Here is a 12,587-nt window from a genome sequence, read left to right on the forward strand (position 1 = left end):
ATGAATAGTAGTAATCTGCCTCCTCTGCTGGAGATCATCAGCACGAGGGAATGCATGAATTTTAGCATTTGCATCAAGTTATTTCAGTCAGGAAACTCTGAAAACGAGTTTGTCCTGGTGGTCCAGGGTTTTAAGGTGCTAACAGTGAACAGTTCGAGGGGATACTGAGGGGACCCTTCCTGCATGTAATTCCCCATCTCTGTCTTCTCTCATTTCCTGTCTGCTCTCAACTATGGACTATAGATGAAATTTAAAAAAAAATAAAAAAATTATTAAACCTAAAGATGCCACCCAATCCACTACATTATTTCCACTGCACTTTAACCCTGATTACACAGTGACAACTAATGGCTCACATTGTAATGCATGTAATGCATTGGAAAGAATTAAAAAAAAGACTAATGCTGCTGCTAATGTTTTCCTATAGGAGCACATTAAGAGAATATGCAGATTTATGTCATTCCTGAAAAGCACACTGTCCTCTCTTTGGGTTATGAACACTGTGAATCTTTAACTGTGGGGAATTAGGAGACGGACAAAAGACAAACACAAAAACAAATCCACAAAAACATAATGTGAGATTATACATGTGCCATTTTAGGAGCTCAGAAGGTCATAAGATTACGAAGAACAGATTTAGAAGATTTTAGTGGAAGATGTGAATAGACAGGGCGAAAGAGTGATAGAAAGAGAAAGAGGGGATAATAAAGAAAGACATCTGTAGCAGTTGTAAGGACATGGATTTACTGTCTTAATACAGTTACATCTCTCCCAAGGGGACCAAAGGATTAGATATGGTCATTTCATCAAACAGAGGGAAGTGGACGGCTGGAGGATTAAGGAAAGACTGAAATAGGGGAGGAAAAAATAGACTATAAGAAACAGAAATGGACGAGGGGATTGAGGGATAGACTGGAGGAAGAGACACAAAATCATTTTGGCTCTTTGCTTTTATGGAATTGAACTAAGTCTTTACAATCAGGGACTATTTAGGAGTAGATTTATATATATGGTACATTTTACCCGACAATAAAAGTGAATTTCCAACTTGATCCCAGAACGCGCCGCTTTCGTTCTCAGTACCACTGGCACTCGAAACCAGCGAGGACCCAAATGGCCCCGGGAATTGTGGGAAGGGAGACATGAAAAAGCATGAGGCTTCCTTCCAGCCGGGGTCACTGCCACACCAGCTGTCTCCACACAGGGGACCGACACACACACACACACACACACACACACACACACACCAAAAAAGAAAGAAACAACCCACTAAATACACATAAATACAAATAAATTCAACATTTGTAATTGAATTTAATTAAAATGTAGATACAACATGAGAAAAACTGAGACTGACATTAATTAAATGACTTACATTCAGTTGTCATGAAAACCAGTGATGCTTTTATGCTTCATACTTTATGCTTTTAAAGCATTTTTATCACATTTAATACAATAATTGTACAAAAGAAACGTGTTACTGTTAAATACAAAGATGTGTAAAGTGAGCTGAGGGCTTTCCTCTCCACCTTAACCTCTCTTGAAGAACAGATAAGAAACAGAAACAGAGTAATGGAGGAAGAAAAGGGGAGATTAACAAAGACGATGAAAAGTCTACATAGAAAAAGAGATGAAGAGGAAAAGCGAAACACTGAGAGAGAGAGAGTGAGATAGTGGAGAAGGAGGAGAGGCCAAGGCTCAGCACCCTCAGACATATGGCTGTCTCCTTCTTGATTACACTTCAGCTGGCTGGAAGATTACCAGCTCTCTCTCTCTCTCTCTCCGTGTGTGTGTGTGTGTGTGTGTGTGTGTGTATCCTCTTGCATATGCTTGAGTGTGTGTCTGTCAGAGCTCTAACTGAAGCCTGCTAAAGATTACTCGATACCACTTAACTTCTGTGTGTGTTTGAGACACTTATTTAAGATTACAAGACTCTGCTGGTGTGTGTGTGTGTGTGTGTGTGCGTGTGTGTGTGTGTGTGTGTGTGTGTGTTTTCACAGATCAGTGTTCATGTGTGTGTCGTCGTGCTTAGAGTGCTTTAAGAAGTCAGCGAGTTTAGCGTGGGCCAGATTATTAGACGTTTGTAGTTTTGCTTCTGTCCATGATTAAGTGTGTGAGTGTGTGTTTCTGTGTGCGATCACACTTCTTCAGCTGGTCTTCGGTGGATTACGGGCATATTGAGTGCAGTGTGTGTGTGTCTTAACACCAAGATTACTCCAAGTCAAGTAGATTGAGCCCCTGGGTCACAGAGAGGATGAGAAGCGAGATCAGATAGCTTCTGGTTTTCTTTAATCTCACACACTTCCACTGCCAGTGTGTGAATGTGTGCGTGTTTAAAGTGGTGTGTACTGTCTGCCTGCAGACATGCTTTCTTTATATTGTACTTTATTATTATATTTCTCATTGTACTGTGTGTATGTGCTTCTGTATGTGTGTGTTTTTGTGCGCGTGTGTGGTCTCATCTGGCTGGGGTTTTCTTGGAAGGAAACATGTCCATATGCTACAAGAAGGCTGCCTGTGACCTCACACCAGGACCCTGCTGTAGTTTGCCACTATCTGCAAGGAGGGTGAGAGACATAGGCTGAGAGAGAAAGAGAGAGAGAGAGAGAGAGAGAGAGAGAGAAATAAAATGGGGTGGTGGGCAGAGAGATGGAGGAACAGGGAGGGAGCGAATGAGAGATGCCAAAACAAAGGGAGATAACAGCGGAGAGAAAACTGTGCACTACATTTGTTTATCTCAGAGCTGCACAAGACTTCCTTAGTCATCTGTCACAGATTGCTTATGTTTACCAGAGACATAAGAACCAAAAGATCTGATGTTGAGGAGTGTGGGTTTCTAGGACAAAGCACTCACTGACTGGTGAGGGTCTTATCTTTGTAGGTTCAGTCATCATTCATATTGGCGATAACAACACGACATGTTACTGACTGAGATCAGGGGAAATAAATCAAACATAAATGCAGGAGGGAATGAAGATGTTGATAAAATTATTAGCCAAACAAACTAAATCGTTCTGTCAGCTCATATTACTGTTTTTTTTTTCTTTTTTTAACTCACTTTGAGATCTCAGCAGTTAGTGGGCATTCAGGCTGATATCAGCCCTGTGGGAAGACAGTGCAGGGGGCTGCATTGGTGGTGGCATGCTGCTTCAGGTTCCTGTGAGAAATGAAAATAATCCAGAAGGTGCAGTTTTGGTCAAGAGATCTGTCTAAAAGCTGGAAATAGCTGGTTATCTTTCTTCTATTTTATATGTTTCAAGGTAAACAGTAGAAATATGGCATTCATGTCACAATGTAATCAAACAGGAATGTATGTGTCCATATACATGAGTTTGCTAAATCGTGACAAAAAAATGAAAATTAGATGAAAGTTGTACTAAGCTGCAATTTCTCTTGACGTTTTGATTCAGCGCTGTCCATGGTGCTGATCTACACCGTGCACCCCGGACCAGACACGAGCAGTCCCCAGGGAATGTGCCAACATTTGAACCATTTTCTGCTCTTCAGTGATAAAGAATCACTGCAACCAATCACTGCAGTATTATCCCATCATACATTTTAGTCTTAACTGCAATATGTTTTCGATTTTCTATGTGTGTGTATGTGTTAGTGTCTGAATCCATCTCTGCTGTCTGTGCATGTGTGCAGAGAGCATGTCACTACACGTCTGTCTGCAATAAGTTTGCGTGTGGAGGTTGAGCCTTGAGAGACGCAAAATCACAGAGCAGGAGACAGATATGTTTAATCCAGACGGACACTAATGGGTCAAGGTTTGTTTTTTGTGTTTCAAGCATGCATAAACATCATTCAAAGCCATTATAGCTGACGTCTAAGGAAACGCTGTCTTGCAGAAGACACACATAGCCTGAGGGTGATGAAAGAAGAATAATAAGCAAAAATTAGTGCGTGTGTGTGTGTGTCTGCTTTCCCATGCCAGATCATTCCCCTGCAATCCAAAGGCATCTTCATTATCCACATATTTATAAATACTCTGTATGCCTACATACATATCTTTTGTGTGTGTGTATCCATACCATCCATACCATTACTCCATGTTGCCAGTGGCAGTGTTGTGACTGAGGAAAGCAATGCTGTCTGTTTTGCTTTATCCACATTGGCTGACAGTTTCCTATTTCCCATTTTTCTATAAAAACTGCATGTATGAAGTAATACATTTAAAAATTCTACTACTTGCATGTAAGCTGTGGGAAAAGGTTTCATATTGTGCGTCCTTTTACATGCATCTTTGAAATGTTGATGTACTCCAAGCAAATATCTCTGTAATTTTCTGGTCGTTAAATGAAATAAATTAAAGATGAATTATTATTTTGAAACGAAAAACAAAAAGATCTGTTTTTTGTTATTATTGCTATTAACAATGCATATCAAGACAGAGTAAGAGAGAGATGAACGAGATATATGGATGTTGGTAGATATTTTGAGGCCCATTTTTAAGGATATGACTTGTGATATATATTTTTTAGCTTTTATAAATCATTTATCACACAGGAGGAAATAGTGTATTTGTCAGGGACTATTTTCAGCGGCGGATTACTGGACCAGTCAGTATACACAGCAGAGGCAAAGTGTCAGTGCAGCCATTGTTTATGAGGAACATGTCACCCAGTGCAATGATGTGGCTCACTGATGTGTTTGTAATTTTTTTGGACAAACATTAATGTCAGTCTGAGGCTCAACAGAAACTACTGGGATCATTTCAATGCTGATTTTGTTCTTTTCATGGGATTTGTTGACTTATCCTTCAGTGTATCTGTTACTTGAGCAGAGATCAATCACCCAGTTTCTCTTGATCACAACTTTTTAATCACTAATGATAACAACACAATATGGGCAACCCACCTCCTGCAGTTAAAGCAGGGCCCCCTGACAACAGCTCTGCCACAAAAAATACCTATAATCCCTGGACAGAGTCAGGGGCCCGGCTTGCCCAGCACTGCCCCCCTGAAACATTTAACCCCCCACCCTCCAGCACTGTGTTGAAGGGCAGCCTGTCTAACCACTAATACCCCCACACTCTCCTTCCTCCCAACCCCAGGCCACTGATCTGGCTAAGGACCTGAAATCGCCCCCACAAATGGGAGCCGTGACATCAACTGGGTAGACAGATACAGAGCATGAAATTTCCTGTGGCTTTTAAAGGACTTTGGCCTGGATGTGTGTGTGTGTGTGTGTGTGTGTGTGTGTGTGTGTGGTAGTGCTGGTAGGTTGTCAGGGCCACAGAGAGAAAAAGCTCAAGCATGAGTGCGGTCTGTGTGTGTTGCCATGAAATCTTTAGTAAAATATTTGCACAGCGGCCACCGTGGATGAGCGAGATAACCTCAGAGCTTGAACTCTATCCCCCCTTGCTGAAAACAACAGCTCAGCTCTCTCTTTCTCATTCTGTCACCTCTGAATCTATCCCTCTGTCACACTCTAATATATTCATTTTTATAAACTCCTACAGTGTGCTTTTCTCAGCTCACCACCCATGATGACCAGTCACCTATTATTAGCCTGCATTGAGCCGAACACTGTGTGTGTCTGTGTGCAAGTGTGTGTGAGTGTCCATCAGATGGAAAACTCTTGCTGTCTTGTTCGACTTGCAGAACAGCACGTTTTCCAGAGTGCACATCAATATAACAGAGGGAGAGAGAGGGACAGCGATAGAAGGAAAGAAAAGGGGGAAACACAGATGATGAGGGAGGAAAGGGAAAAAGACAGATAGAGAAAGGCAAAAGAGAAAAATGTGGATGTATAAATGAGATGAGGAACAAAAGAAGAAGACAAACAGATGGATTTCTGGTTGATGAGTGGAAAGGTAAAGAACAAGGTATCGCCAGAGGAGTGGATGCGAGGAATGGATGGAGGGATAGGGCGGAGGGAGAGAACTCTTGGCAGAGCGTGGTGATAATCCGGCGCCTGTGTGAATGATTAGCATATATGCTAAACACTTCAATTCTATCAGCTAACACTGAGAGGCCGAGATAACTAACACAGGACGTGCTCCTCCCTCCACCTCTGTCTCTATCGCTTTCTGCCTTTCTTGTTGTTTTTTCCCCCCTCACACTTCTCTCCATTCATCCTTGAACTTTCTGTGGCGTGTTTTTCCTGCACATTTTCTCCTTTTTTCTCATCTAAAGTGTCTTTTTTCACTTTTACTAACTCTTTTTCTACAACTCTTCCTGGTGTCTTGCCCAAACTCTTATTTTCTTTAACCCTTTCTCCACCTCCAGCGAATATATGCTACCAAATTCGATCTTTAATCAAGTTACTTGAAATGTTTTTTTTATTATTTTTTATTTGTTATTGGCCTGTAATGCTAAAAATCACCAATGCTTCAAAAGTCTTTTGTACACAAAGCACCTGCTTGCTGTCAGTCATCCAGTTTTCATATCTTCACAACATAAATTAAAAGGAATAAAGTTGGCATTTTATTATATTTTTCATTTTATCAACAAACTACATGAAAATACAAAGAATTTAACCTGCGAAAAAGTATTTTTGTGTATTCAAAGCTGGATTTAGTTTTATACAACATTTTTGGTTTGGGACACCATAAAACAAAGCATTAGAGCTACATCAGAGTTACTTTGTTCCTTGTGTTATTTGAATAATAATCTGATATAACCACTGTCTCTTTGGGGTTTTATACTTGCCCTTTAGCATGATTTCCTCAACTGTGTAATGAATCCTTCAGGGCTGTGTTACACAACAAAGGACAATTTATGTTTGCATCACACCTCACGAAAACAACCCACATCCTTGTTATTTGCCATCAATTATGTGTCTGAACTCACATGTATATGCCTGCACACACACACACACACACACTTGAGGAGGAGTGAAAGGTGTCTATGAAACACTAGCTATGTTTGTGCAGAGTGCTAGTGAAACACATTGGAGCTCTTCAGATTCCATTCAAATGCAAAACACTTGCACACACATACACAAATACACACACACACATACAGACAGTACTCATCCCTGCCCACACGCCAATGACACTCAACTATTAGCACACACTTGCAACTCGTATGCCTGTGTTTTACACAAAGAGAATGAGAGAGGTGGTTATGCTGCATACAGAGAAAATTAGGGATTCAAATGGATACTGTACTGAAATGACTGTGTACTGATTTTTTTAGCACACAGTGCCTTCATATCTATAACATTTCCTTACAGAAAACTGTGAACTATCCTAAAAAGGTTAACAGTTTGCTGAGATTTTGAAACTGTTATGTTTTAATCTTACATGATTACTTTTTATTGCATTACATACAATAAACTATATACTGAATACATAATGAAACCATAATTCAGAGGCCAAGAGTTATTATGACTTTGAGATTGTTGTAAACATTACAGGAAGCATTTATTGAATATACCAAAGACAGGTAGCATTTAGATTCCAAATACCCCTTTAACGTTAATTTTTTTCTTCATTTATGTTGTCCAGGAGGATTCGTAAAATGATAATATCCCTTTGACTATAAAGGGAACAAAAGATGGAAATAGTATTGTCCGTTTTACAAGACCATTTTCAAGATAAAGATTTTACACGTGAAACTTGATCATCTTATAGATGTTGATGGATTTATAAGGTTTAAATCCTCCCAGTACTACATAAGGCTTACTTGTCATGCATCAGTAATCATAATCCATAAATATAACTGGATGCCGTATGGCTGCTTTTGTGCAAGTACAGGATCTGAATACTACTTCTACCACTTATATGGTCATTTGAGCTGGAAAGGTTGAGTCTTGTTAAATCTTAAAGCAAAATGATCATGACTTTTGACTTTTGGACGGAGGGCTGAAGCTTTGCAAGATCGTCTTGATATTTCGCACGCTCGTCTTTGAAGTGCATTTAGATGACAAATAGAATTTTTTTTCTCTCTCTCTTTACACTCTTCTTCCTGTCCTGTCTTTCTTTCCTTCTTCCCTTTCTTTTCTGTCTCAGCTAGCATCTGTTTGTCCTCAGCGTTGAGGCGTTGGGCCTCCCAGTGCTCCGGGCCTTCCAGACTGACACTTCCCTTCCATCTTTTATTCAGCTGCTGCCCAGCCAAGGGCTTCTCCAGACGGGCTGTGCCTTCAGGCGAGCCCCGGGCCTCAACGCCCGACAAGGCCTCTCGAGTAGAGCTTTGCGCTCCACCCTTGCCCTTGGACACATACACACACATTCGCACTATGATATATAAATCCCATTCACAGAAGCATGCTGCACGCAGTTGAGCTGAAAAAATACACACAGAGCAGAGTATCCGGAGGGCCATTCATATTGGTCATGTCACCTTTTGTTTTTATTCATACAACTAGTTATTCATTTATTGTTGCTCTTTTATTCATTTGCTCACAGGAGGGTAGAGGGAGAGGGTTTCATGACAATGCTGAAGATGTGGAATAACAGTCACTCAGGCTGAAAAGATGTCATTTTATGGATTTTGTCTGTACAAATGTGTGATTGATTTTTTGCAGCATCTAAATGAATGAAATTAAAAAGCAAGGAGTGTTTCAGGTTTTTAGTGGTAAAGCAGGGCCAGGCGAGGGTCGAGGTTAGGATATGTTTTGCACTGATGAGGGCTGAGCTCAGACAACACATAGACAAGTCGCAAGAAAAGTGTGTGTATCTGATACTGTTTGACATGTTTTCCTTTTCCTGTCTCTCTGAGGGTCTGTAGATACATCCTTGTATTTGTTGTTTGTGTGTGTGTGTGTGTATGTGTGTGTATGTGTGGGAGACAGGCAAGCTGCTTAGCCCTGGAGCGACTCCAAACAGGAAGACTTAGGCCATGGTGTTGAGAAATACTTCCAGGTTAACGCGAGGTCAGTGGAGGGACTACAGGAAGTGTTAAACTGACAGCTGTGTCCATCTATCTTGCTGACACACACACACATGTATAAAGAGAAACACATGTATGCAGACACACATGCAAGTGCACACACACACACACACACCCACACACACGCATTTGTGGTGCCCAGGGACTGTGAGGAGCCTCCTGGTCTATCACATGCGTCCTGTTTTCACTGCATGGCACAGAAACAGAGGAGAGAGGGGGGAGAGGAGAGAGATAGACAGGCAAGTGAGCAAAAGAAAAGGAAAGAAAGAAGGGAGGGCGAGCCAGAAAATGTAAGATAAGAAGAAGAATATGAGTAAGAGGGACATATACGAGGACACATGACTTTCTACCTTTGACTAGAGAATGATGAGTTTTTAGTTTTATATATGATATGTGGTCAAAGTGTGTGTGTTCATACCCTCACCTGAGTGCGTGTTAATGCGTTTCTGCCTGTGCCGTCTTGAGGATAGGCATGGCTACGACAGCCATTGTGTTCAAGCGAGCATATGGTTTCTGACACATCTCTTTCTAGTGCCATACTGTCTGTCTATACGGCATAATGGCAGCCAAGACAGCAGTCCTTTTTACTGCGACTGAAGGCCCGTTTGAAGGAAAACATGGAAGAGCATTAGTGGAAGTTTATTCCCCGGCTTATCATTTTGGACTCCATGGACGAAGATGGTTTTAAAAAGTGGATTCACTTTAAAGGAAAAAAAAAGTTTGTGTCTCCAGCTTACTTTTTCTTGATTTCTATTTATACTTGCTGGAACAATGTGATTCTCGATGGGAATGGGAGATCAGGGAATAATACCTTCCAAGTGACTTGGAAAGTCAAAGAGAAAAGGAGGAGAGTTTCCTTTCTTATTGTTTTAAGGGGAATTGGATGGAAAATCCTGGAAATGGTATTGTTTTAAAAAGCACTCAGTAATGATCCAGAGGGAACTGGAGATCCTGTTCATTTGCTCTTTCACTCAGAAAATGTCCTCTTTCCTATTTTCCTGTGCTTTTCGTAGTTTGAAATAGGGCAGATCCTTAAAATAACAATAATAACTCCTTGGAAAGCCACAGAGACTTTTGCAAAAACATTCATAGCAAATCACAGCGTACTTGTTTCATATTATAGGCCATATGTCACAAATGTATCACAATGAGGAGCATGGTACAAATTAATGAGACTAAAAACTTTTGTACAATAAAATACATGAATATGTTACATCCCAAAGTTTTTACAGTCCGGAGCATGTGGCAAATTTAAAGTTTAAAACTTATATCTCATGACAACAAAACAGGTAATATATCTCAAATTCTACATTAGGGCACTATACATTATATTCTGTATTATACACTTGTATAGTGAAGAAAAAAGATTTCCCCTTCTTGTTTTGTTTTTTCATAAAACCAAGAAAAATAGCTGCCAAGGTCCTTTTTTGATGCATTCAAAGTTGGACCACCTTTGGTGTTATGCATGTTAAACATGTAATGCTAACAGTGGTTTGGTGAAATGACACACAACAGCTGCTAAAACAGCAGAAAGGAAGGACATGGAAAAGAGGATAAAAGATGAGGGAACAAGCACACATCCCAGAAGATGAGAAGAACAAGTAAATGGGTTAATCCTCTGGAAAGACGAGAAGAGAGAGGGATGAGTGTAGAAGAAGAGAGAAACATTGTTTGATTACTGTTCTTCTTAAAAGGTGACACTCTCGATGCTACAAAGAATGTCCCTGCAGAGCAAACACAAGCACATGCGCTGAAATTAAACACTCATGGGAGGCCACTGAGGATGTGACAATGACTGACTGACTGAGAAACTAGAGAGTCTGTGAAGATAATAAACCTGAGGGAGGAAAAAGAACAGGAAGAGGGACGGACGGGAGAGAAAATAACAAGTGTGAGTAAGCTAAAAGAGAGAAGGAGAAGACAGGAAGATAGAGAGCTCTCAGGATGTAGTGTGTGTCTTGGAGATGCTCAGGCTGGATGAATGTTTGCAGATGGTCACTAGGGAGATGCCTTAGAGGACCAATGGAAAAGAAATGAAGTGGTGATAAGCGTGCTTGCCTGGTTGAATCACTAAATGAGCTATGCTGAGAACATAAACACCATTTACTCAAGTGCTGAAACTGTTCAGCTCAGTAATCGATTTGTCAGTTGACAGAAAATTTATTGTCAACAATTTCGATAATCAAGTCATTTATGAAGTTCCAGCTTGTCAGATTTGAAGAATTTTTTTTCTTTCTGTACTTGGTCCAGAACTTTGTCCCAAACAGGATGAGCCCTAATGACTTTACTGATCCCCTGAACTTTCACCTAACTTTCCATCTCACACTTCCAGTTTGACCAAGACTTTGGTTTAAACCAAATACCTACAAAAGCCTCAGCTCTGTTTTGTGTTTAGTGCTAATTAGTGAATGTTAGCATGCAAAGCTAATACACCGAACACTGTAAAGATTATACCTGCCAAATATTAGCATGTTAGCATTTTCATTGTGAGCTAGTTATGTGCAATACCACCGACTTCCTTTCCCATCTGAGAGCATGAGAGAAAAGATTCTCTGGTCTGATGAGACAGAAATTTAACCCCTTTGGCAGAACCCCAAACATTATGTCTGGTGAACAGCAGGCACTGCTCACCACCTGGCTAATACCATCCCTACGGTGAAGCATGGTGGTCGCAGCATCATGCTGTGGGAGTGCATGGACAGGGACACTGGTCAGAACTGAGGGACAGATGAATGGAGGAAGCCTGCTCCAGGGTGCAAATGACCTGTGCACGACAATGATCTGAAGCGTACAGCCAAGACAAGGCTGGAGTAGCTTTGGGACAAGTCTGTGACCGTCCTTTTGTCCTTGAGTGGCCCAGCCAAAGCTCAGACTTAAACCCCATAGAACATCTGTGGAGAGACCTGAAGATGGCAAGTCACAGACACTTCCCATTCAATCTGACAGAGCTTGAGAGGATCTGCCAGGACGAATGGGATAAACTGCCCAAAACCAGTTTTCCAGTAAGTCTCTACAAGCACAAGCTTGTAAGAGGACTTGAGGCTCTAATTGCTGCCAAAGGGGCTTTCAGGTTTTGATTTTTAATACATTTGAAAAAAAATCTTCAAAACATGTTTTGACTTTGTCATTTAGGCTTATTGAGTGCAGATTCATGGGCAATAATGGCAATGTTATCCATTTACAATTAAACCTGCAACACAATAAGGTGCAAAAAGTGAAGAGGACTAAATACTTACTGAAGTGGCTGAACATTTTACTATAATACAGCTCTCATTTTTATTCATTCATATGAATGCTGATGGGAAGAAAAAAAAATTGACAAAAAACCTGGTCACCTGACAAGTGGGCCTCCCCTGCCTTCATGCAAGATGCTCCTCCAGTTGGAGGCTTTGCCACCTCTTGACTTCATTTTTTAGCCCTTTGTCAAAGAACAGGGTCCTGCAGCGTAAAGGAGAAAGAGGAGTATGGAGAGAAAGACAGATGAGAGGGGTTTTTTGTTCCTGCTGCTGTGAATCAGAGTGATTTATCATCAGAAAAAAAGGCATATGCTGAGATCAGCAGCTTCTTGACCCTTAAACACACACACTCTTCTCTCCTTCACGTGTCAAAAACAGAAATATCAGTTGCTCTGTCAGGAACAAGTGTATCTGTCCCTTCAGTGTAAGCCACTTACCAAGCACACACACTACGTACTTCAACATTGTCTTTTCTCCATCAACTGCCGTCTCCTTCTGATCTCTCTCCCTT

The 12,587-nt window shown here is 40.9% G+C and overlaps 1 long non-coding RNA gene across 3 annotated transcripts in view; it reads left to right on the top strand.

The window, feature by feature from the left end:
* Positions 1-12,587, top strand: part of LOC139609766 (uncharacterized) — a 177,757-nt gene that overhangs the window by 117,116 nt on the left and 48,054 nt on the right. For 2 of the 3 annotated variants that reach the window (XR_011685346.1, XR_011685349.1), the window contains one exon: positions 3,411-4,880. The exons of the other annotated variant lie outside the window; for it this stretch is intronic. This is a non-coding gene — a long non-coding RNA (uncharacterized lncRNA). Of the gene's footprint in view, positions 1-3,410; positions 4,881-12,587 lie in introns of those variants that run through there. 3 annotated transcript variants of the gene reach the window in all.

This window comes from Trachinotus anak, unplaced genomic scaffold, assembly GCF_046630095.1.
Source record: "Trachinotus anak isolate AG129_WGS33_773 ecotype Australia unplaced genomic scaffold, CSIRO_AGI_Tana_v1 ptg000026l, whole genome shotgun sequence".
Taxonomy (NCBI): Eukaryota; Metazoa; Chordata; class Actinopteri; order Carangiformes; family Carangidae; genus Trachinotus; species Trachinotus anak.